We start from the raw sequence: 23,958 nt of genomic DNA, 5'->3' as shown, positions 1-23,958 counted from the left end.
GGGTTCCCTCCTGCAAGGTCACCTGCCACCCTCCCCACCCCACCCGCCCCCGTGTGCCCACAGCCAGGCACGACGCAGACATGAGTGGCCAACTTCACTCTGCACCTCCTCCTTTCCACGGGTGCACAGGGGACCGCTAGCCAAATCCCCCGCATGATTCAAGCACAGCTTTTGCGGCCTAATTTTTTCCCCTCAAAAAAAGAACTTTCCTAGATGGCTAAACATGTTTGTCTTTAAGGGCTGTTGAGAAAAATCATGCATATTTCAGCCAGCTCCAGATGAAACAAGTTAAGAGATCCTGCAGAATGCTAATGCTGGAAAATGCCATATTTGTGCCATATTTGGTTGGCCCTTTTACTAGGAACGCAGCTTCAGTGCCGCCCCCATCCCCCTCCGGCCCCCTTCCACCCTCCCCCTGCTCCTTTATGTATATATATTGCATAATTATGGAGCAGTGAGTATTTATCACCTTTTCTGGGCAGTAAGCAGAAAGAAATACAATACCATTACTTCCAGTTACTGCCTTTCCCAAGATAATTAGGTAACACAGTGGAGGGAGCCTCGTAGGCCTGATGCTGTTCAAGTTAAGTGATTGACACGGCTCTGTCTGGCTGCTCTATTAACTGTTTCATTTTGTTGCTATTTGCAGTTTGCTTGGCTAATACTCCGAACAAATACAGACTGTTTCTTTAGCCCCTTTTTTCTCTTTGACCTTCTCCTGCCCATTTTCTTTGACTCACTTCAAACTGCCTTGAAAAGGCCTGTTGAATACACACAGTCCATCAGAGGCCCAGGTTCATCCTTACCCTTGCCCCGAATGCCTCACTTCAAAGATGGGCCGCATTCTTTAATTGCCCTTTGAATTAATATCAAAGGGTCACAATGCGAGTGCCAAAAGAGAAAGGGGCTTTAATGAAGCAAAGAGCTGCCATTCATTTGCAGATAAGCACGTTTTTATGCCTGAATGGTCACCACAGCTAAAGGCTTCGGAAGGGGAGACGGTCCCGGGAGCACTGCTCCCTAAGCAGTGATTAGTTCAAACAAACAAGAGTAAACAAATTCAAAAAAAAAGAGTCTACAAACAGCGACAACATAAAATAAATAATAAGACGAAATCCGTGAGTCGCACGCACGGTCTCCTCCTCCACTTCCCTTAAAAAAAAAAAAAAAAGCTACACTTAATTAGCAAATCCATTCACCATTTTTAATCCCATATTTCAACACTGAAATTCTGAGGACCAAGGTCAACAACACGCCTGAGATAAAGTATGTTCCGTCTAAAATTTAACACAGAGGGGAAATGGTATGATCTTAAAATGCAGAGACAAAATATAACTTTCCCCCAAAAATGTCCCAGGGCTCAAAACATAATTCCTGTTGATATAAATATTTCTGCTTAAATTATTGATCTTTCGCTAACTCTTTTCAGTATGGGGAGTTTAGTTTGAGCCTAAAACAAGAAACCACGTCTATCTAGCTCTCTCGCTCTCTGTCTAGCGTGGGCCACATTTTCAATCTCTCCCAGGGATCTCGCTACTTAGTGGCCACCGTCATCATCTGTCCCCTTGTGATGCCGTAGCTGCAACTGCAGGGTGAGCACACCCGCGGCACCAGAGGTCAGCACAAGGTAAAACGCAGCTCCAATCACAAATGATTACAGAGTGAAATAGCAAGCTGCCGTTCCCCTGTTCCTCATTCTGCTTTCGGAGAGGTTGGTGATTAAGAAAGAATTTCAGTCCTGGTGCGTTTTCATCTTAGCCGGAGCTCAGATAGCATCCTTGTTGGTGCCCAGCTGCAAAGTGGATGGTTGGCCTCTGGTAGACACAACATTCGGACCATCGCCCGGACCTCTCTTTGGTGCGTGTCTCGGAAAACAGAGCTTATGTTACTCTCGGTGACGTCACAAGGAAGGGCCTTGTTCAAGGCGCTCCCCTCAGTCTCCAAAAGTGAGCTGCCGGTTTTGAGCCCATGCACGCAGAATTGCCACTACTGTTTTAAAAGAGAGAAAAGGCGCTCCCTCATCTTTGAAGAAATCAAAAGCACGTTCTCTTCACTGGCCTTATTTTCCACGAGCCTGTCCATCTGGTTCATAGTTGCCAAAACAGAGGGAAAAAAAAAAAAGGGGGGCAGCAAATAAATGTCAGAGAGTCAGCCAGTCTGCATAAATCTCCAGCTCCTTCCAGAGAACCTCCTTCCTGGCCCGCTGGGCCTTCCAATCTGGTGACATGAGCCAACAGGCATCGGAACAATGTGGAAATCAAAAGACTTATTTTGCCCAACTCCAAACCCATACAAGCAGTTTCTCCCATACCGCTTTTCTCCTAGCTATGCCCCAGTGTGCTGCTTTTCACGAAAGCAATGCTACCCCAGCAAGGAGGGCCCCGATGTCCTGGGTACAGAATTATTTCAATGTATTTCGGTCTGACCACAGGGACATCCACTTCATTTTTATTCATCTGAGAAAGCACTAAGGCAAATCAATCGGCTACCAGATCTTGTTTCAGCGACTACAAAGGCAATGAGAAGATCCTAAGTCAGTAACACTCTCTCTTTGTTGAGAACTTCGAACGTGTTCATCGCAATTCTCTGAGGATGTGGAGCCAGTGTGGCCACCCCCCCTTCAGAGGGGTCCAGATCAGCATGGCGAGTGAGTGTCCTTTCGTCACACAGCTAATCAGAGACGGCCTGGGACAGAAAGCAAAGTCTTCCAGCTGCCACTCCTCTCTCAAACCACAGTTCTGCCTGCTGCAGGACTAGGCTTGGCAGTCCACTGTGCTGCAGTCTCTTCCCCAAAACCCACACGTGGGAGAAACTTCAAGGCACTGCAAATATGGTTTCATGAGCCACACACACACACACACACACATGCACACATGTTTAGCCACGTGCTCCAATGATTCCCCAGAAGCAACAATCATATAAATAACAGCCATTGATAAACTCCGTTAGAACCCAGCAAACAATCTGATGCTGATGACAGGGCTTGTATCTTGCATTTGTCTAGAGTGTTACGCCTCTGAACATGCTTTTCACACCCACTATCTGATGAATAATATGATTCTTTGAGATGAGACATTTTTTTCCGCTTTGACTTCAAGTACCAAGGAATACGGTAAATGCAGAGCTCTAAGGTGCCTTGGCGTCAGACGAAGTAAAGCAATGGGAAGCTTTTAAGTCTAAACAGCCTAGCCACTGAAGCTACCCAAGTAATAGGTTTCTTATTTCCTATGTAATTCTCAATAGAACTAAGGGGCATTTGATACCCAAATAAAATGTCTATTCCCAAGGGAAAAATACTTCACAGCAGCGTTGGTGTCTCTAGCCAGCGTCCATTTTTGCAACTCAAAAAAAAAAAAAACATGCTCTGAAATTCAGGTGCCTGGGAAAGACCCTCTGTGAAGCTAAACCTGCAAGCTGCAATGCAAAAAGGCGACAGAAAAGGTGTCCCAACCCCCCAAAGAGCTGTTTTATTAAAGGGCTACCCTAGACTTCAGTGAGAGCCTGTCCAGATGCCAGCTGGGTCTCTCTGCAAAGTGAAAGTTTCCGCTTTCTCTACGTCACCGTGTCATAACCACCAAGCTGCCAGCATGGCCTGCCACCCTCCTACCCGACAACGTGGACCTGGGACCTGGGGACCGTTGAGTTCAGGAAACACGGCAGAGCAGCCTCCACCGTTCACCCCAGTTAGGAATCGGAAGCACACAAGAAGACACTCTCACCTTCAACGAAGAAAAAGCAAAGCAGGCCGTCCTGAAATGTGCAGACTTACGGAAGTTGTGCTGGCTTGACTTTGCAAAAAATACAAGGCAGCCACCTCGGAGCTCACCACCACCACCTCTCTGGAAAACCAGCCCTGAGTAAGCGTTATGTCAACCAAAGAGGCTTAAAGGGGAAGAAAATGTGATCTAAACAAACCTCTGGGTGCAGACATCCTGCTGTAGGCTTCAATGGGAAACATTCGTTATGAAGTAATAAGAATTTGCATAATTTGGGGGAAGACTTTGTTTTCAAAGTAATTCTCTTTTTCACCTGCTTGGGTCTTTGCCGTGTATGGCTTTGGTTAAGTTTTGTTGATGGAGGCTCATGTTTAACCAACTGTTTTTAATTTACAAATTAAACTTGTCAGAAGTAGAAATCCTTCCCTTGGAACTCTTCCAATATGTCAAGAATTAATTCTAATGGAAACGGCATTGCCTAAATGCAGGCTGGCCAGTCACTTATTTTATTTACACAAAGTCCTTCTCAGTTTCTTTGATAAAAGCAGCTAAATCTTTTTCCTCTTTCATGTTTTGTCAGCACTTGATTCCTTTTGTCCCTTGGCTATTTGCCTAGCTGTGGACAATAAGGCAGGAAGAATAGAAGCAGATTGTTGGAATGGCCCTCAATAAACCTAATTATGACATGTTGACTGCCCTCACCATGACACAGTCAAGGGACCCAGGCTTATTCAATTACCCTTGCCAGGTTTCTCTTTCAGACCTCAAGTTATCCTTTGACTGTTTGTATTTCTGAACAGTATTCATGTTCATTGTGAAAGAAAATCCCCTGGACTTTGAGGGGTTTTTAAGTTGATGCTGTTATTGTAGCTAATTTTTATTAACTGAATGATAACATGATAAAGAAATAGACTTTTGTTATGTAATAAGAACAAATCAGTGTGTGCTTAAAGTTACACCTCTCTTGCCTTTCCCTCGCAGCCGGTCTGGCCGGATGTGTAACCTGAATTCATAAACAAAATAATTTCTTCAACCTGCGTGTCCCTTCTACCACAATGCTGAGTCCAGCTCCCCGGACGGGACTGTCACTTTACTGTGATTGTTCTTAACTTTAAAAATTATAATAATTACATGACGGAGGGTGGGGCATGTGTGTGTGTGTTCACCACCAGGAAGATTCTTTGCCCTATTAATGCCAGTGAGTGTAAGCTCCTTGGTACCCTCGCGCCAGCAGCTACTTCTCCAGTTGCCGGAGAGCGACAGGATGAACCGTATTTAATTAAAACTCTGGCTACTGGTCAGAGGAGACCTTTCCTCCTCAAACAGATTGTTCACAGATCACGCCAGTGGTAGCCGCAAAGCCCGTGTATAAAAAGCTGTGTGTCAAGTGAACAAAAGAGTAGAAAAATGAAGGAATGCCAAAAAATCAGCTCCTGATCCATCCTAGCTTTTAAGTCAACTAGATCTGATAGAATTAATATTCAGTTGCATTTAAAGCTGCACAAAGCTTAGCAGGGACAATTGTTTTCTAAGTTGCAGCATCTCTGAGTATTTTCTTTTTCGTGTGTGTGTGTGTGTGTGTGTGTAGAAACTCGTCGTTTCCTTTGGGTAATTTGACAGCTCTCGGGACTATAATAGAATAAAAATCCAACTGCCATGCAACAAAGTAGGTGCTATAATTTCTTAACTTGGTTCCTCAATACATATCCTTCATTAGAAAGTCCCCACCCTTTGAATGAAAGCAAGTCTAAATTATAAGCTGTCCTGCAAGTGAATTTGGAGTTTGGGATTTCCTTGGTTTCTAGAGAAGTTACCTTTTTTTTTTACCCTACTCTGAGAAATCGACTTCACAAAGGGCTGGTGAAATCAAATATACAAAACGCTCGGCATCTGAAGAATGTTTGGAGTAAGGGCAGACTGTGCTCCGCTCAGCTGGTCCCTCTTCCTTCCGAGTCACAACAGTTTCATTCTCTCCAAATTCTGAAGGTGCATTTTTAATCTCAGATATCCAAAGTGAGCTGTACAGCAGCGTCTTTAAACATTATTAGTACAAATAATCTCAGTGGAATGTATGACATTACCTTAGAGAATGTCATTCTGAAGTTTAGTGTTTAGCCTTTGTTGATTGCATTTTCTTTTATGCATGCAAACTCATATTCACATTGACATTTAAAATCCCTCTGAATGACTGTATATAATCATAATAGTATTCTACTTATAATTATTTTTTTTAAAAAAGAAAAACCTCCTTCACTAGCAGGAGAAAAAACAGTGGGAGTGCCCTTCCAAAGGCTTCAAATTACTTTAATCAGCAAGTGTAACTTCTATACAAAGGTAGTTGAAAAATAAGTCCGCTTTTGCTACATTAGAATGGAAATGTTATTAAAATATCCAGAGTCTCTCCATATTGGAAACTGAAGCATATGTATTTTGCATTCCCTAAAATGTTTTAATGTTTTTATATAGTTAAACAGAATAACAACTCTTCTTCGAATCTCCAGTAGCACTTCCTTAAAAATAAAACATGAAAAAAAATCGGAGAAAATCAAACACTCAGATCCAGCACTGCTCACCACCCCAAACTTGGCAAAGCATTTTAAATGCCTACTACTTTAAAAGTCATACAGTAATCTTGCTACTCAAACTATGCTAAATGAATATTGCCATAATGCTCACAAGTTAAACTTCTTCCAAGTTGAACCCAATTTACGTGGCAGTGTAAATCAAAGGTTCGCTTATGGATATTGGAAGGGCAATCAATGATTTGATTTGCTTTGATTTGCATGGAGTTACTCAACAAACATTCCCATGTAGACTAATAGAGCTAAGATCAGATTTCTTCTTTAATCTGTAAGTGAAGTAGTAACTTTCTCTTCTATCAAATAAAAATTTTAATTGGCCATTCAAGGTTCAAAACTGCAAGACATTTTATCTGAAAACAGGATAATCACTAAGAAAAACAGAATGTCCTTCATACAGTAAACAGTAGTACTTAGTATTCAGAATGTATGAAACTATATAGTTCTTCTTCCTGCTGCTTTCATTGTATACTGTTCAGCTTCTATTTTATTTTAAAAGAGTGCTAAGTATTAGTGTGGGTATTTTCTATGCTCTAAAATTTCCTCAAACAAAAAAAAAACAACAAATTTTCACAATGCATTTTACACTGTTAATTTTATCATTTGGTCTTTGCAATTAAGGATTGCAGCATTTGAATGAATCATTGCCTATTTCCAGAATATACACCATAAAAATCAATATGTACATGTTGACTTTTGAAAGAATTTTCTCCCACAAAAATAAAGGCATAAAAATGTGAGGGCAAAGAATATAAAAATCTTCTCTTGATAGTCTATAACAGCTTGCCTTGAATTGTTTTAATGCAACAAAAAAATATTTCTTACATTCTTTCCAAGTTTCTAAAATGCTTCTTAGCAAAGTCCTGGCAAAAAAAACCTTGGATTTGAAACAATCTCCTGATTAATTTTTAAACTCTATTTTGCAAGGAAAATTTTAATTGATTCAAATACTATATTTTATTTGTAAGTATATGTGTGTATGTGTTTTAACTCAGAAGCAAAAAAAAAAAAAAATTCTTGTGCATCCGGTTGAGTTTCTGACAACCACTGGAGAGAGAGCCGATTTAATTTAAAGATACGTCAGCACAACCAGATGGAGCGAAGGGTGAAGTCACCGTTGTCTGATTTCTCCTTGGGCCCAGCTTCTAGCTTCGACTTCATCAGATCCCAGAAGCCTCCTGTGTCCCTCTCTGGGCACAGAGGGAAATGGCTAGGCACAGATGATTTACAGTCTTGCCTCAGCGACTCTAACTTAAGGGAAATCTCTCTAACCAGGGCCCCCAGGCCTTCCCAGTCTCACCTGGAAGCCACAGCTATGACAGGAGGTCCAAGAAATCATGTCTTTCCCTACCTGGATGCTTTCCCCCACCTGCATGCATTTCCCCACCTGGAAGGGGAAGAAGAGCCAGAGTGCCCACCTATTCAATGTCTCAGCAAGCGTCTGTTCCCACCTTCTCTGTTCCAGCACTAGGGCATCCTTCCTCCCAGAGACATGACTGGAGTTGCTCACCTTCCAAGACATCAGGGGGCCACAGGACCTTTCCATCCTTGCCCTGATTCCCTGGCTGCCTGGAGGCGGTTCCCTCAAACGGTTCACGGCCCCGGCTGCCACAGCCCGCCCAAGCTGAGAGACACTGCGGCCTTCTCCTCACCAAAGGTTCCATGTCTCAGAGGAAGGGGGAACGAGGTCCAGAGAGGGACAGCAGCCTAGTCACAGTCACAGTTTCAGAGACCTACAAGAAACATCTCAAAATTGCCTGGTGCACCCTTTACAGCTGGGGGAACCAAGGCCCCCGAAATGTAAGGGTCTTGCGCACCTGCCCATATCCCGGGTGTGGGTGGATGGCCCTCATCTTCTTGGGGGGAGCCGGTCCAGGATCCCTCCCTGGAGCTCCCTGCAAAGACCGGAGCTGCTGTGTGGCACTGGGGTCACAGGGGTAAACTCTCAGCAGCCCTGGGGTGCCAGACCCAGACTTGGGCTTCAGAGTAAACCAGACAAGAAACGAGGAAGCATCCTGGAAACTCTGAAGCCCAAGATGAGAGTGGAGGCTAACTGAGCATGATGATTATTACTATTATCATCATTGTCATTCACACATGGCTGTGCCAGGCCCACACGCCCAGCATAGGGGGCCCGTTTCTCCTCACTTCCACCTTTTCACCCTCAGTGAACAAGGAAATGGGTCCAAGGCTTTAATAATTTAGGGAGCCCCTCTGGAGAAATAAAGACCAACATATCTTCATTTTGCAACATTTGCAAAAACTTGATGACAGGAAGATGTTGCTAGCGCCCCTCCCATGACCTGCACGGGCTCACAGGTGAGGGGCCCTGGCACTGACGGTTCGTTAGCTCCCTGGTAAACCCACCTCTGACCATGACTCCCCCGTCATCCTCCACCTGAGCGGGCCCGGGGAGGGGGGGGCGGGGAGTGTGCTGTTTCTATCCGCGTCCACCACCATTACCTAATACTTACAAAACACCGGCAAGTCTAAGTGCCAACTGTGGGGGCTGAGCAGGAATCTGAGCTCATTGAATTGCCTGCAGACACAGCCAGCCGTTTCTGACCCCCTGCAGAGCGCGAGGGGAACCAATCCCAGCTGTGCCTCTGGGCCCCCGGGGCTCGTGTCCTCCAGAGTAATGTGTTTCTGAGGCTCTCCGGGACCCAGCCCTGAGCATCTGGGAATCTGACCTTTCAGAAGCTCCCCCAGCCAGCAGATCCACTATGGATGCTCCCTGCCCCTCAGCTTCTTGAGGAGGGCAGCCTCCCTCTCCTGACCGCTGACAGCTGTCCAGGAGCCACAGAGGTGTGACAGCTCAGATCAGATGTCTGCCCCTGGAGGAGGGTGTTGAGCTCCGAGGCAAGATGGGCCCCACCATGCTCTCCCTGCCTACATTCGTGGGCCACACCAGACCCTTCATGTCTTCCTTCTGCTCCCACTCTTGGCCAGGAAGCCCAAAGGTCACAAGCTGAGGCCTTCCCCTGACTCCCAGGAAGCGTGGAAATTCTACCTGTGGTGGAGGAGGCCCAGGGTCCCAACTGTCCTTGCCTCCTTCTGCTAGCTCAAGGGGGGTACCATGCCCCCCGGTAGACACAAGGGGCGTCCCCGTCGCAGAAGCTAGTCCAGCCCGTTCACAGTGAAGACAGCACCTTCTGGGGTGCGGTCTGAGGGCAGCAGGCACTATCCCTTCCCCTCACCAAAAACCTTCCCCACACGGACACAGGAATTGTGCCATCAGGGGTTCACTCTCCTTGCTAGGATGCCAGCTCCCAGGGGCCTTTAGGGAGGGTTAGCCGGTTGAGCCACGAGGTGAATGAGATGGAGTTTGGTGTTGTGTGTGTGGTGTGCAGAGCTGGGTGCACGAGAGGAGGGTGAGCCAGATGGAAACGGGATGCAGGGGGCAGGAGAGGACAGGGGACAATGTTTGTGACTGACCTTCCTTTTTTTCCCGCAGGTCAACTCATACAGGCCTTTGTGAAAGAAAAGGGTGTTTTCAAAGGATTTGGGGGAGGAGGGCTGGAGATAGGGAGATGCTCAAACATCCCTAGGAAAAGCCCAGGCTTGTTCTGGGAATATCATTTCCTATAAACTCCTGTGTGAGTGGCCATTTTCCTATTTTTCCTAAACTTTTTCCAAAAGGATTTTCCGAGTACCAGGCATTTGAATGGGAAAGATAGTCATTGTCTTTCCTAACGAATTTAATTTGTGTTTTCCATTTAAAAAAATAATGTAAAAAAGGATTCCTGTCAGGGGAAAATTGTTCATTGAAGCTAACAACATTAAATTACAGTAATTCAATAAAATGATGAGAGCCAGCAAACAAAGAGTCAGACCAAAGTCGGCGCTCTCTGTCGTTGGTGTTTCGTAATAAGGAAATTGCTCCTCTCCTATCTTCCCAAGTGCGCGTGGGTGCCCTGTTAGGAATAAAAGGCTGCAAAGCGACTTAGCTCCCATTTACCTACAAAGGGCAGACCACGTGACCCAAGCAAGGGTGTGCCTGGTCATCAGCACTTTGCCTTGACCTTCAGGAGACCTATATGTCCCCACACGCTACTAACCACTTAGTGAGCTGCTGATGAAAGCCAAGACGAAGTGGCCTTTCCAGCGACCAAGTGGTTTTATGTTCCGGAGCGCCCTGAGAGTGCCAGCTGACACGGGCCCCGGGCAGAAAGAAGACAGGCAGACGTCAAGGCCCCAGAAGGTCACCGGGAAAAGCCTGGAAGCTGAATCCAACCCAGGCCAGGCCTCAAGGGTCCACCCTGGTCTTCCACCTGGATGTCAGGGGGCTTTGCAATACCCCTACCTCCCACCCCCGCTTCGCCCAGCTCTGCGCTCCTTGAGCCTGGCTCTGCAGGTTCTCACCTGATGCTCAGTCCCGGCTCTCCATTTGCCGCCTTCTTTCAGATAAAAACTCAGCAAGTATTCGGAGCTTGGCAAGGCCGGTGACCGCAAGCAGACACTGGCTTCTAGTAAGAAACTGTAGAAGTTGACATCCCACCGCCCTCTGATAAATGTGTGTCTCGCCCACACAAGCCCCGGATGTGCCCTGTCTGCATGAGAGCCAAGCAAATCTACCCCCTGGAACGATTCCACACTGGATAGCTTCCCAAATTGTACTCTGTCTGCTCGGGCGGATCGCGGGTCTGCCGAAGGCACTGGGAGGAGACCCGGTGGATGTGGACAACTTTTCTGAAGTGGATGGGCCCCCAACCCCCTTTGGAAATGGTTAGAAAGGATGCTAGAAGTTACAGATTTTTCCAAAATGTAACCAACAAATCCAGGCCCTGAGACCCCATTTGCTCGGGAATCATGAAATGGAACATTAAAGCATGTCGCCCATGGGTCCCTTTTTCTTTTACAAAGTTGCAAACCTAAAAAATATGGAAGAAAAAGAGCAGACTCCCCACCGCATTCCCTGCTCCCTGACACGGGGCCCTGGAGAGGGCCTCTGCTTGTTGCTTCCCTTCACCTGCGTGGGTGACAGCCAGGTGACCATGTGTCAGGGGATCTGAGTGTGCTTATTATGCTTTTGATGCGAGCCTGCAAACCCCTTCTTCTCTGTGGTCTGAATTTCCGTTGAGAACATCACAGCCATCTGACAATCAAAATTTTTCTCATCGGGATTAGCTCTCTCCCTACATCCTCCTTCCTATGTGGACAGCCGCATACTTCTGCAGGTAGTAATCAGATGTCACAAATTATAGGCCTGATTCAATCCAAATTATGCAGAGAGCTAGGAGTGGGGAGGGCCAGGAGTGGGGAGGGGGGTGCTGCCTTTAATTCCTCGCAGCTCTTTGCAGCTGGCCTTTTTCTTTTCTTTTAACATTTTATTTATTTAATTTTAGAGAGGGGGAAGGGAGGGAGGAAGAGGGAGAGGAACTTCGATGTGCCAGAGATACGTCCATCCATTACCTCTCACACACCTGCAAGCAGGGACCTGGCCTGCAACCCAGGCTTGTGCCCTGAGTGGGAATCGAACCGGTTCCCTTTTGGTTCCCAGGCCGGCACCCAATCCATTGAGCCACACCAGCCAGGGTGCAGCTGGCCTTAACACCAGGTCTGTCATTCCCATTCAGGAATGTCATAGACTCCTTTAGATTCCCCTAAGCAAGTCAGAGGGGAAGCAGGAGGAGAAACCAGAATTCCCAGCTCGCTGCCTTCCATCTAAGTGCAAAAGAACATTCTCGTACATTCAGGGTCATCTAGAGTTATCTTCCTGCCTTCCTCCTGATAGAACTAGGCCCCCTTCTCTGGGACCCAGCAGCCAGAAAAAAACAGTCAGGAAAGAAGACCTGTATTTGTTTGTCTGTTATTTTTCTTTTAAATTGAACCAAGGTTTTGATTTTCAACTATAAATCCATATCACCTAACTCATTCTCCTATTTCTGAAAGACCTGTTCCTAAAAAGGAATGGCTTGAGACAGTCACACTAGAATTATTTGTTGGTGTTCACATCTCTCGTTTTCTCAGGAAGGTTTCAAGAAGGTTCTTCTTCTCTGTAGTTGGGGCACAATTCTTTCCAGCTCATTTCACAGACTCGAACTTCCTGCTTAGTAAGCCAGGTACTCAGCAGCAACGACAACTGAATTCCTGAGCATTGGACGTGAGAAAAAATAAGCTGAAATGATCTGAGGGAGGTGAGGTATGTGCAAAAACATAAAAAGTCTTTTGTGCGCAGAAGGGAATGGATGCATATCCCTAAAAAGTCCGTAAAACTCAAAATCAGCCTTTAGCAAACTCAAGAGCATCAGGCCGGCAGTTTTCAAAAACTAGAGCTGCAAGGTCATGTCTCAGTACCAGCGTCTGCCCTCTCACTGGGCCAGGCCTCATCTTGTGACCCTGAAAGACAATTTTGCTTTTGTAACCAAACAATCAGAACACGCTGCTTCTAAGTATTGTTATAAAACTATACTTTTTCCAGCACAGGAAAAAAAAAGTAAGAATGCTTCACATATACAATTTTTGTTGGATGTGAAGTGATGGAAGCAATAGGCTAGGAAAAAAAGAATAAAAAGAGGAACAAATAAGTAAAAAAAAAGTTTTCTTTGGATTTATAGAATGTTGCCTTTGGAGAAATAACTGAATATGAGAGGAATCTCCAGAAGGTGGCCAGTATTAGCAGAACATCTGCCTAAGCGGAAATCCCAAAGCCTGTGCTTCTACATACATGTGGTGGTCAAGCATCTCCGTCCTTGTGAAGTGGCCACAGGCAAACACACTCCCACTCCAAGCTCACCGAGCATTCCTCCTCCATTTGTCCTCAACACTGAACCCAAATTCCACCAAAGCTATCAAAACTACAAGTGCCATCCCCTTTGTGCCTGCCAAGGAGGAATTATTTTACAAATAAACTCACACATGCACCAAATGGTGCTGTTAGATTGGAAACGATCTGGTGCGGCATCATCATTTGCCATCACAGAGGAATACTATGCAGCTATACAAACAGGCTGAGAACTTCCGACCCTGATGTGGAGTAATTGTTGAGATATATTCAAAAGTGGAAGAAAAAAGGTGCAGAACAGTTTCCACAGTACACAACCATTTGTGCAAAAGGGCAGGAGAGAGCATTTTTTAAAGGGAGAGAGAGATGTAATTGCTTGTTTATGCACAGACACTCTAGGGACACAGGTAGAAGAAAACTTGTCACTGTATCTTTTTTTAATTAGTTGACTTTTTTTTAGAAAGAGAGAGAGACGGGCCCTGGCTGGTGTAGCTCAGTGGATTGAGCGTGGGCTGGGAACCAAAGTGTCCCAGGTTCGATTCCCAGCCAGGGTACATGCCTGGGTTGCAGGCCATGGCCCCCGGCGGCTGCACATTGATGTTTCTCTCTCTCTCTCTATCTCCCTCCCTTCCCTCTCTAAAAATAAATAAATAAAATCTTTAAAAAAAAGAAAAAGAAAAAGAAAGAGAGAGAGACATCAATTTGTTGTTCCACTTATAGTTTTATCACTCATTGGTTGATTCTTCTGGTGCCCTACCTGGGGCTTGAACCCTCAACCTTGGTGTATGGAGACAACGCTCTCACCAACTGAACGATCCAGCCAGGGCCACTGTACATCTTCTTATATCTTTTGAATTATGTACACAGTGAGTGTTTCACCCAGTCAAAAACAAATAGGATTTAAAATAAAATCTGACAAAGTATGTATTTCACTTGAGTGTTTGGATCCACACACGAGCGTGATCCTCAGATAAAGAGGGCTTCCCTTTTGAGGCTGAGAGTTGGCCAGCATAATCCAGGAGTCCCCTTGCCTCTTAAGAGCCTTCAGGGGGCCAGCTCAGTCCAGAAGGAAGGCCCCACGGCTGTCCCACGCCAGCGAATTTTTATCAGTTCACTGGGGGCCGGCTGGCCGCGGAGCCCTGGCTGCCTGCTGTGACGCCTAAGCCACAACAGCTGCATAAACTGGCTGTGCCCCAGCCTGACCTATTCCGGAGACAGGTCAGACCAGTGCACGCAGGGATAAGAAAACAACCTTCCTTCTCCCCAGTGGCGGCACTGGCAAGCTGCCCCAGCGGTAAAACCAGGGCGAGGGGGCTCTCCAGTCCCCCAAATCTTTACAAGCCAGTCCACTTTCTTTCATCCCTCACACTGCACCCCAATTACACGGAAGTCCCAAGTGTTTGAAACTGAATAGAGGGACACTGAATAGAAAGGTCACTGAAATAGATCCTCCAGCTTAACAAATTGGGGAGTTTCCTTAATATTTCTGAACTCAAATTTTAAAGGAGAGGGATTAAGAAGAATCATGAACAGAGAAAAAATATACAATGTCATGTGCGGAGCTGGAAGGACACTTAAGAACAGTGGAGTAGACGGAAGAAGGGATGTAATGAGAAATCATACCAAAAAACTCCACAAAGCGGAGGATTGCGGGAGCATTTCAGGAGAAAGAATGCATGTATGAAACTTATTTTCAAAAGGCAACTTGTTTGTCAATCCCCATTTAAGGGACTGAGGGAGAAAAAAACTTGTGCAAAAAAAAAGTTTGATTTGGAGAAGTTTTTAAAAGCCAAGTTAACATAAGGGAGAAAAGTAATCATTATAGACCCAGGAGAAAAAGTAATTTAAAGATACCTTTTGACATCTCAGTGAATCGTTTTAGAACTTTATTATTTTTCACGTCTATTAAAGTAATAAGATCTATTACATTAAATAGTTGTTTATAAACTCCTTTTGTGACTCAATAGAAGTGAATTTCATGACGTGTGTGTATGTAAAAGTGGGTCTGTGTGTTGGCCTTTATTGTTGCTTCTAAACCCCCGAATTAAGCTTTTTATCTGCCCTTGGGCAGAGCCCATCTGCCAGCAGGCTGGTCACTTTCTGCACATCAGGGGTTATTCTTCCCCAGGATTCTGAGTTTTCCCACAATAAGTGTAGTTTGCGCATAACTTGCACTAATTGTGTTATTCTCATATCACCCTGGAGTGCTGGTATGACGTGGCCCATCGCACAGATGTCGAAACTGAAGTTTAAGGGGTCACACCTGAAGTGTGCTTGGTCTTGATTTTAAAGCAAAATCAGTACTGCAAGAGCATACCACTTTTACCTCACGGACTGAGCTCTTACAAGGCAAACAAAGACGTGGAAAAGGACTTCAGAGTGTATTTAGTCAGAGCAGACCAGCAATATTCACTTCCTTTAGTGAGCCTCTACCAGGAAACTGGCCAAGTGGGGATTCAGAAAGAAGAAACCTGTTGCTTTTCTTATAATAAAATGAATTGGACCAATTAATTTTCTTTAGTTCAGGTTAATCCCAGTCATGGTAATTGAGAGATACATATAGCCATGCACGCACCCTTTGGCCAAGATTTTCTTAACCATGATAATATATTTAAAAACTAGGAGAATTTTTAAAGATATGTTTGAAGATACATTCTATGAGTCTTCAATTATTTAAAAATAGAATGTTTCTAAAGATAGAGCTTATAAAGGAAAAAGGAAAATACTAATACTCCCATGCAATGCCCAGGTGCCAGTTGACTGGTTATGTCTTATACTAGGGTTTGCCAATAATAATGATGATGATAATAATAATAATAATAAGATAAGTTGGCTAGGTGACTGTATTTTTAACATATCTGTGTACATATAAAAATTACAAGCTTGCAAATATAGGCTTTTTGTTAAATGCAAATTTGTATGTGAGCGTGCAAGCTTTTACTATGAAAGTATGCAAAAACTAAAGCAATTCCATGTTGCAATATGAATTGCACGGCAATTAACTGTCCTTTCTTAACAAACCTACCCCAACTTACTTATTGTTTCCATGCAATGATATAAGACGTTTAATTCTGCAGTTGTTCCTAGAAACATGCCTACTATCCACTTATAAAAATTTTGAAAATTTACATGTAAGCCTCCATAAAACTACACTACTTGAAGCTTCAATGCGATCCTGGAAATTTTTAAACACTGAAAATCAGTGCTATTTCCTCTCCCTTAATCCTAGACTGGTCAACCAAGAAGAGTCTCTCATCCTTGTCACAAAGCATTTTGATCAGCTTTTTAGATGTGGAATTCCCTGGAATTAGACCCAGGATGAGATCCAGAATTGGCTCCTTGAGCTGGGAGTTGATATTAATATGCATTGTAGATGGACAAAACATGGCCAAACAAAAATACGTAAGATTCAAGAGATCACTGAATGGGTCTAAGGAGACCAGTGCACAGCTGGCTTGTCACTGCCTGTCACGAGCTGTAATTCGCTGTATTGGGGGAGATTCATTTCCCAACCACTGCACGAAGAAAAACATAAAAATTCAGACTACTTTGACCAAGTTGCTTCATCCCAAAAAGAAGGGGCTTTTTTTGTGATTGTTGTCATTTGCTTAAACTCCTGCAGCAAAGAAGTTAGAACTTCTGCTGCAAACTTTGCTATAAGTAAGGTGCCAGGTAAAGCTCTTTCTCAGGATTTTCTTTTGGTTGGTACATCCAACCAGATTCTAAATGTTAGACCATGGCCCTTCGTTAAGATACAATCTTGTTTTTAAAGAGAAATGGTCACTTCCACAGCAGAAATTATTGGTTAGTTTTTTTTTCTTAGTTTTTGTTAGGAAGGAAAATGCATATTGAAGGTAAGAATTCATAAAACCTAGTATTCCTCAAGTGTTTTCAGCAAATAGTTTCCACGGTTTTCACACCTGCCATTGACAAGGGTGATGTGTCTAACTCATCTCTCTTAAATACATGTTTTATAATGTTAGTGGGTGTTTTGATAACTGGGCATGTTCCAATGACACAGTGGAAATGATTTTTTTTGTCCATTTGGGAGCATAATCCCAACAGAGATGACGTGAGTGGAAGGTTTCTCAGAGGAGAAATGTCCAGACTCCAGCAAAAATGCGACACTGCCGGAGCTCGGGGTCCGGCCCCGCACTGCAAGGCAGGGCTCAAAGCCCAGCGGTGCCACTCCCCACCAGAGGCCGGTGTGAGTGGGGTGAGGACGTCTTTGGTGTGCCTTCCAAGACAACAGCAGCTCTGAAATTCCCTTTCACTTTCTCTGCTCACACTTCCTCAGCTAAAGGCAGCCAGTCCTTTTATATTTTTTTAAAACAATGCTATCAAAGTCTTATTTTACCTCATCTCTACTGAGATATAGTTGACAAAACCTAGTTCTTACGTCAGTAATTCTGCTTTGGTACTGACATCAGGCCCAACTTAGAGCTCAATTCTGCTGTTCCCCTGGCAGTCCATGAACATACACCCTGACACCCAAGGGTGTCAGGGGAGAATCACTTTAACTGTGTGCGTATATGAGATATACATGTGTGTATGGAACATGCAACAAGGAGCTTTCTAATGCTGCATCTGGACCCAGGAGGAGGTAACCAAGACAGATCTGAGCGGACTCACACTTCCAACTCAACCTGTGTCATGCGGCCACCCTACACTGCAATGACAGGGACCGTATCAAAGGACATCTGAGCATAGGTAGATGTCCCATTGCTTGAAAGACAGTAACAGAAAAAATGAGAAAACATCCGCTAATGATTCTGACTCTGTATGTCAAGATAGGTCTTGTGCAAGGCTGAACAGCAAGAGTAAACAAACAAAATGAAATAGAAAGAAAGCCTTAGGCACAATGACTTAGTATTGAAATGAGCATAATCAGAGAAGGGGATCCTGGCAGTCCCACACACAGGCAGGTCTCTGATGCACACTTGAACACCCAAAGCCTAACTCTGGCATACGTTTCATAAACTCACTTAGAGTGATTCCCTGGCATTTGCAAATTAAGCACAGAGATGGCATTTCCAAAAACAAAAAAAACAAAACAAAACAAAAAAACCTCTTGCAGGAGTTTTAGCTCTCATAAGAAAAGAAAAGCCTACTCAAAGATATTGAATTCTAAACAAGAATCTAATCACTCATCTAATAATCAGCAGCAAAAACAAAAAGTTCATAAAATCATTCAGGGAAATATTTTTCCTAGCATTCAACGGCAGTGCTGAGCATCAATTAAGAAGCTGTGCTGTTCCCTTAAATGCTGATGACTCTAGGATGAGTAATCTGGAGGACCAATAAACTTTTGTTTTCTGCAACTGGATATAGTTTACTGCCAGCATAATTCATAATGACCAACTTATAAATAAACTCTCACGATGCACAAATTATACACACAAACACATCTACCTCTTCATTATAGGGGGTTTTAAAGTATACCTGAGTCTCATCTAACCATCTATAAACACAGAAATAATGGAAACACATGTAGAGAAATGTAGTCAATATAACTCTCAGTTTCCTGTGTATTTAATTATTCCCTACCTAGTTTCTCATAAAAATCGGATGCCTTTCCTTTTGCATCCACCAAGCTGGGAAGGCAACTTCAGTGAAACTTCCGTATTTAGAAACATATCGACACGCATATAGCAGTTTCCATGCCTCCCACCAACTCCCCAAAATGAAAATTTATTTGAGGATAAATTCGCCATCTTAACCTAAGTTCTAAACAAAAAAAAAAAAAAAATCACCATAGGATAATTAAAAACACCCCATGAATCTCTTCTCTATAAACCCTCAACATGCAACTGGTTTCGGTTCCTATTTCTTAAAGAGAATCGGTCAATCCTCCTTAGAGGTTTCAGAGGAAAAGGAGGATTTTCCAAGACAGATAAGTTGAAGTGATCCCGCTTTGATCTCAGCGGCGGAGAATCTCGCACAATAGAAGACGGCCCGCGAGGGGCCGCGATCCCGGCCTTTTAAGGCCTGACAACGGCATCAACAAACAGCTACTTAATCAATATTTGGCCAGAGCTGCTGAAAACTTCCTTTTCAGATTTTAATTCCTGGTTGTAAAACAACCCCAGAGCACCCAGCGAGATAAGGCATTAAACTGACTGCTTAATTGCCTCTTAGTGCCTTGTTAGTTCTATATCTGCATTCTTAATGGTTCCTGAAGCTTTGTGCACCCGCAGAAAGACGTTTTCTCAGGTAGTAGACCTCACCGAACAGAAGAACCTTTTGGGGCCCAGCCCTGGCCAACCTCGCTCTCGCATCCTTGGTGTGTTTGCTGATGTTGTGGCTTTTTCTCTTCACGGGTTGTTTACTTATGGACAACGGAAGCATCTAACCGCATGGCGTGTGTGTGTGTGTGTGTGTGTGTGTGTGTGTGTGTGTGTGTGTGTGTCCTCAAGTCCATGCATTCGCGGAGGGCGACACGGGGTTCGTGGCAAGCCCGCCAGCCACCTGATTGATCCCGCGCACTGCACTCCGCTGAACCCAGGCGCACTTGCCGGTTCCGCCTCACCGCACCGGCGCGTCTCATTGCGCAGCCCTGGGGACCCTTAAATCACCCCTCGGTCATTCCTGCGCACGCGGAACCCCTCCGTCCCCGTCCCGGCGCTATCGACGATCAAACCAAGCCCCCCAATAAACAAACGATTTCAAGCACTAATGAGAAAATCTGCGTGTGTCCCAGAGAGCTGGAACGTAAACACACAGCAGTCAACCCCTACAAGACAAACGAGCGAACGAGAAACACCGACTTCCAAACGCCGCTGCTTCCTCTCCCACCGTTCCGCCGGGGACGTGGCGACCGCTACGGCCTCGGAAAGCGTGCGGTGTGGGGTTCCAACCCAATCCAAGTTCTAGCACTACCGACGTGGTTTTAATGTACTGTGCAGCGTCGCAAAGGACTTCAGAAAACACGTTATTTACTCTAAAGAGTGGATGTTGGGGTTAAAGTCGTGCTTCTGACCAGTGAACTTGGAGAGTGGGCGGCCCACTGTAATAAACCTCAGGTACATTGTGACAACCTAAGGTTCCGAGGCCACAAACCGAAGGCCTTACACCCCGCGATTTCAATCTGGGGGAGAGTCCGTCCGCCAGCCCCTCGCCTCGCGCCAAAATGTGCTCCCCTGCCCACTGGGTGGTGAGGGGGGCGGGGAGAAACGGCCTTCAGCTCCTCTCGATGTGAGTGGCACTGCCGTCAATACTCAAGCGCTCGGGTCCTGATTCCGCTGGAAATGAAATGCTACTTCAGGATCCTTCAAAACTTCTCTGCGTGTTTAATGGCGCTATCTTGCTCCCCTTCTTGTAGAAGAAGCTCAGGTTTACAAACAGAACCGGAGGGGGCTTGAGCGAAACTTTTGTCACTTTAACTTTGTCAAATCAAAAAAAAAAAAAAACCACAAACAAAAAAAAACAGCGCTGTTTTTCATAAATGTCCAAAGGAAGGGGGAGCTATGAAAGGAATATAAGCCCCAACCGACCTCTGCTTGGGGGTCTCTTAGATCAACCTTTGAAACTGTTGCAAAAACTCCCACGCTCACTGGTGATTGTAAAACGGGGGAAAGTCCTGTGAAAGTGTATCTCCAGCCCCAATCAAAACATCAATTTGCCGATCTGGCCTCTCTCCCCCTGCACCCTCGAGCGCCACTTCAAAGCCGCTGCAACAAGTCAGTGATTGTAACGTTGCATCTAAATATTTAAGCGACGGTCTTGCAGTCGCGTGTCCATTTACAGTCCTCATCTGTCCTCTAATTCCATTACGGCACAGGGTAAAAATGTTTCCCAAAACTCACAAACAGGAAAAGCGTCACTCCGATGGAGGAGGAGTAAGAAGAGGAGCAGGAGGAGGAGGAGAAGGAGGGGGAGATGAAGGAGCAGTTTCTATTGATTAGTCACTGCTTTGTGTTCAGGGCTTTCTTTAAAATAAGAAAAAAAAAGTGGGGAGAGGTTGCAGAAATTTCACTAATGTGAGCCTCAGGCAAGGGAGGAAAAAAAAGAGGAGGGGGCGGGCTGTGTCTAGATGAAAGTGAGAAGGACATAAAGGAGGCAATTGAGTCGGCTGCAGCCCGGCGAGCTAAGCTGCAAGCCGGCCGAAGCGTAAGGGAGGGGGCGGCGCGGCGCTTTGGCGCAGAGCGCAGGAGTGGGGGCCGGCCCATTGTGGCGGCGCCCGCGGGCCGGGGAGGAACAGAGGCGCCCATTGAGTGGCCGCAGAGCGGGCGGTACCCGCAGCCCCCGATGCTGCGACCGGGACTTGGCTCCTCCGACTGCTGCTGCTTGGGTCTCCTTGCCAGCTAAGGGCTGGGCGGTGGGGAGTTGGGTGTTCCCTGGCTGCGCAACCCTTCCACCCGAAAAGAAGTTGGAAGAATGGACCCAGCAGGGGCGCACAGGCCTGAGGGTACCCTGTCCGCCCGCTGAGCTGCTCTTGGATTGGGCGAGGGACGAGGGAAAGTTGGGGAAGTGAAAGGGGCCATCTTGGGAAAGAGCAAGACCCTGGAAAGAAGAACGAGGTCGATTCTGCCCTCTTGCAGAGGGCCTGTCCCGTGTCCTAGCGTCAGACAAGCGGAAAGACGTGCTCTGGGAAGTCAGCTGCAGCAGCACCCTCCGGGCCCACAAGGAAGCTGGAACCTCCAGGGAGAGCGCACCACCCTGGTCAGGGCGCCTACAGGCCCCTTCTGTTCCCCCGCCAGGGCGCTCAGGGGTCTTGATCCACATTCATTCTGTCTTACAAACGGGGTGACCTGGGACGTTTGATGCTCAAACAACAGAGGGAGTTTTTTGAGGTTTCTAAACTTCCCTTCAAACTACGCTTCCCTCTCCTTTCTTTGGGCCCCTCTTGCCCTCCAGGGTCCACCTGGAAAAAGAGCTAGAGGCGCTGGAGAGACTGACGCTGCATCATCCTTGACAACCCCAAATTAAATGAGGCTTCGGCTTCCGAGGTGTGTGCGTGTGTGTGTTTTCAACGGTACGGCTCCCGCTGGGAAGAAGACTCAGATTTTTAAAGTGGTAGCAATTGCCCTTGAATGGCAGCCGTTCCAGCTAGACGGCCCAAAAGACTAGAAACATTTTGTAGGTGAAATGGCCACTTTTTCCACGCTGGAGAGTCCATAAAACTTCCTGGCGCAGCACTATTGGGGCTCATTGAATAATTCATCCCTCATTGCAAGCCCATAATGTCTATCCGTGGCCCTTTGTGGGGCTGTTTTCTCTTCTTTTCTCCTTGAATTATAAAAAGGTTGCCTTCCTTTGTTCACATCAAGCTGCTGCGAGCCAGAGCTTTGTCTGGGCCGAGCTAAAGTGTGAGTTTCAATGGACTCTCCAGGCTTTGTCTCCCAAGTTCATCTCCAAGTGTAGATTGTGTAGAGAAGGCCTTCTTTGTAAAAGCTGGAAAAGTTGTACAAATGTTTGACCAGCTCATTTGGGGCGTTTTGTCTCCTGGGCCCTGGTTGCCTGTGCTGCGAGGGAGCCTCGGGCCTGCCTCGCCCGGCACCTCCGGGAACGAGTAGCAAAGCTGTGCCTCCCCCGCATTCTTCTCAAGCCTCTGGGACTCTCTGGGCTCCTGGCCCCAGTGCCCGAAATGGCTCATTGGCTTTGGGGTTGGCTGATTTCTCGCTTGTCTCCCTCCCCAGAACCTCCATGCTGTATCTGGGCCTGGAATGAAACCGGTGTCTTCTCAGAGACTGGGAAAGGAACGCACCCCTCTAAAAGGAGGGGCTTGGACTGAGACCATGTGAGACCCATGCTCTAAAGGGAGGGAAGCAATCTGCCGTGATTTTTGGTGGGTTTTCCTGATGGCCTGTGTGTGCCCAGAGCATCTAGGCTTCTTGTCTACCCCATGAAACCAGCCATTTGGATTTGTAACATCTAACACTAAGCATCCTTTTGAGGCCGTGTACCGATTTTGCATTGGTTTCTAAAGCCTACGGGTCTACCCAGAGGTTGGGCAAGGAAAGTAAACAAAAGGACCATCCACAGTCCTGCAGGAATAAGGGCCACAGACCCCGCTAGTCACAGTGTGTGACACTCCAAGCCCACCTGAAGAGTCACCTGCTAGGGCACCTCACAACCCAGCCCTACAAAATCCAGGCCCCAGGTAAGGGAGACCCAGGGACTCTGGATTCTTCGCGAATCTGAAGAGGGGTAGCCATCCCCAAGGCCAAAACTGCTGAGGAGCAAATCTGCTGGGGTTCCTCCTTGGTACAGTCACCCCTTCCTGTTCCAACACGAAGAGGTCGACTTTCCTTGGGGTGGGATAGGTATTTTTAGAGTCTGGAGATGACCCACAGCGTGGGAGAGGGAGGCAGGCTGAACACCAGGCTCTGGGGTGGGGGGGTTCTCCTGATGCTGACAGGTCGCAGCCAATGAAAAGTGGGTGGCCCACACCCTCAGGCAGAGAGGTGCCTGCACTGCGGGTTCCAAACCCAGATCCCTCAGGTGCAACCCAGAGCTTAGGCGGTTTTTACTTCCAGACACACACAAATCAAACCCCATCGCATTTGAAAACCAGTTTAAAACAAAGGACATTTGTAGGGTCGTCCATGTGAGGCAACTTTGAGGGCCCAGCGCCTATCAACATCTCTCTCTCTCCCTCTCTCCCCTTCACCCCCCACTCCTGCTTCCTCCGACGTGCAAAACCCTGGTGATCTGGGTTTTTCCCGAGGGCGCAACCGTTCCCTCAACCTCGCGAGCACCACACACTGTCTCTCCCCAACAGCTCGGAGCCGCCCGATCCCGTGCTCCCGAAGGCAAGGCCCCGCACCTAAAACACAATTCAAAGTTCTAGACTCTCGAGGCTGGAAGGGATGCGGAGGAAAGATGTATGAAATAGAGAAAGTAAACAGGACAGAGATTTTTGTCTTGATTGCAAGAGCGTCTCTCACTTGAAGGCTCTTACCCGGGAGCAGAGGGTAGGCGCGAGGAGACCTCGGCC

General features: G+C 46.2%; 1 protein-coding gene across 2 annotated transcripts in view; it reads right to left on the bottom strand.

Annotated features, from left to right (window-relative positions):
• PAX3 (paired box 3) overlaps nucleotides 1-23,958 on the bottom strand; it is a 92,808-nt gene that overhangs the window by 64,331 nt on the left and 4,519 nt on the right. The gene's annotated exons all lie outside the window — the stretch shown is intronic.

Source organism: Phyllostomus discolor, chromosome 4, assembly GCF_004126475.2.
Source record: "Phyllostomus discolor isolate MPI-MPIP mPhyDis1 chromosome 4, mPhyDis1.pri.v3, whole genome shotgun sequence".
Lineage (NCBI taxonomy): Eukaryota > Metazoa > Chordata > Mammalia > Chiroptera > Phyllostomidae > Phyllostomus > Phyllostomus discolor.
The sequence above is the reverse complement of the archived record's forward strand: the minus strand, read 5'-3'. Positions and strand labels throughout refer to the sequence as shown.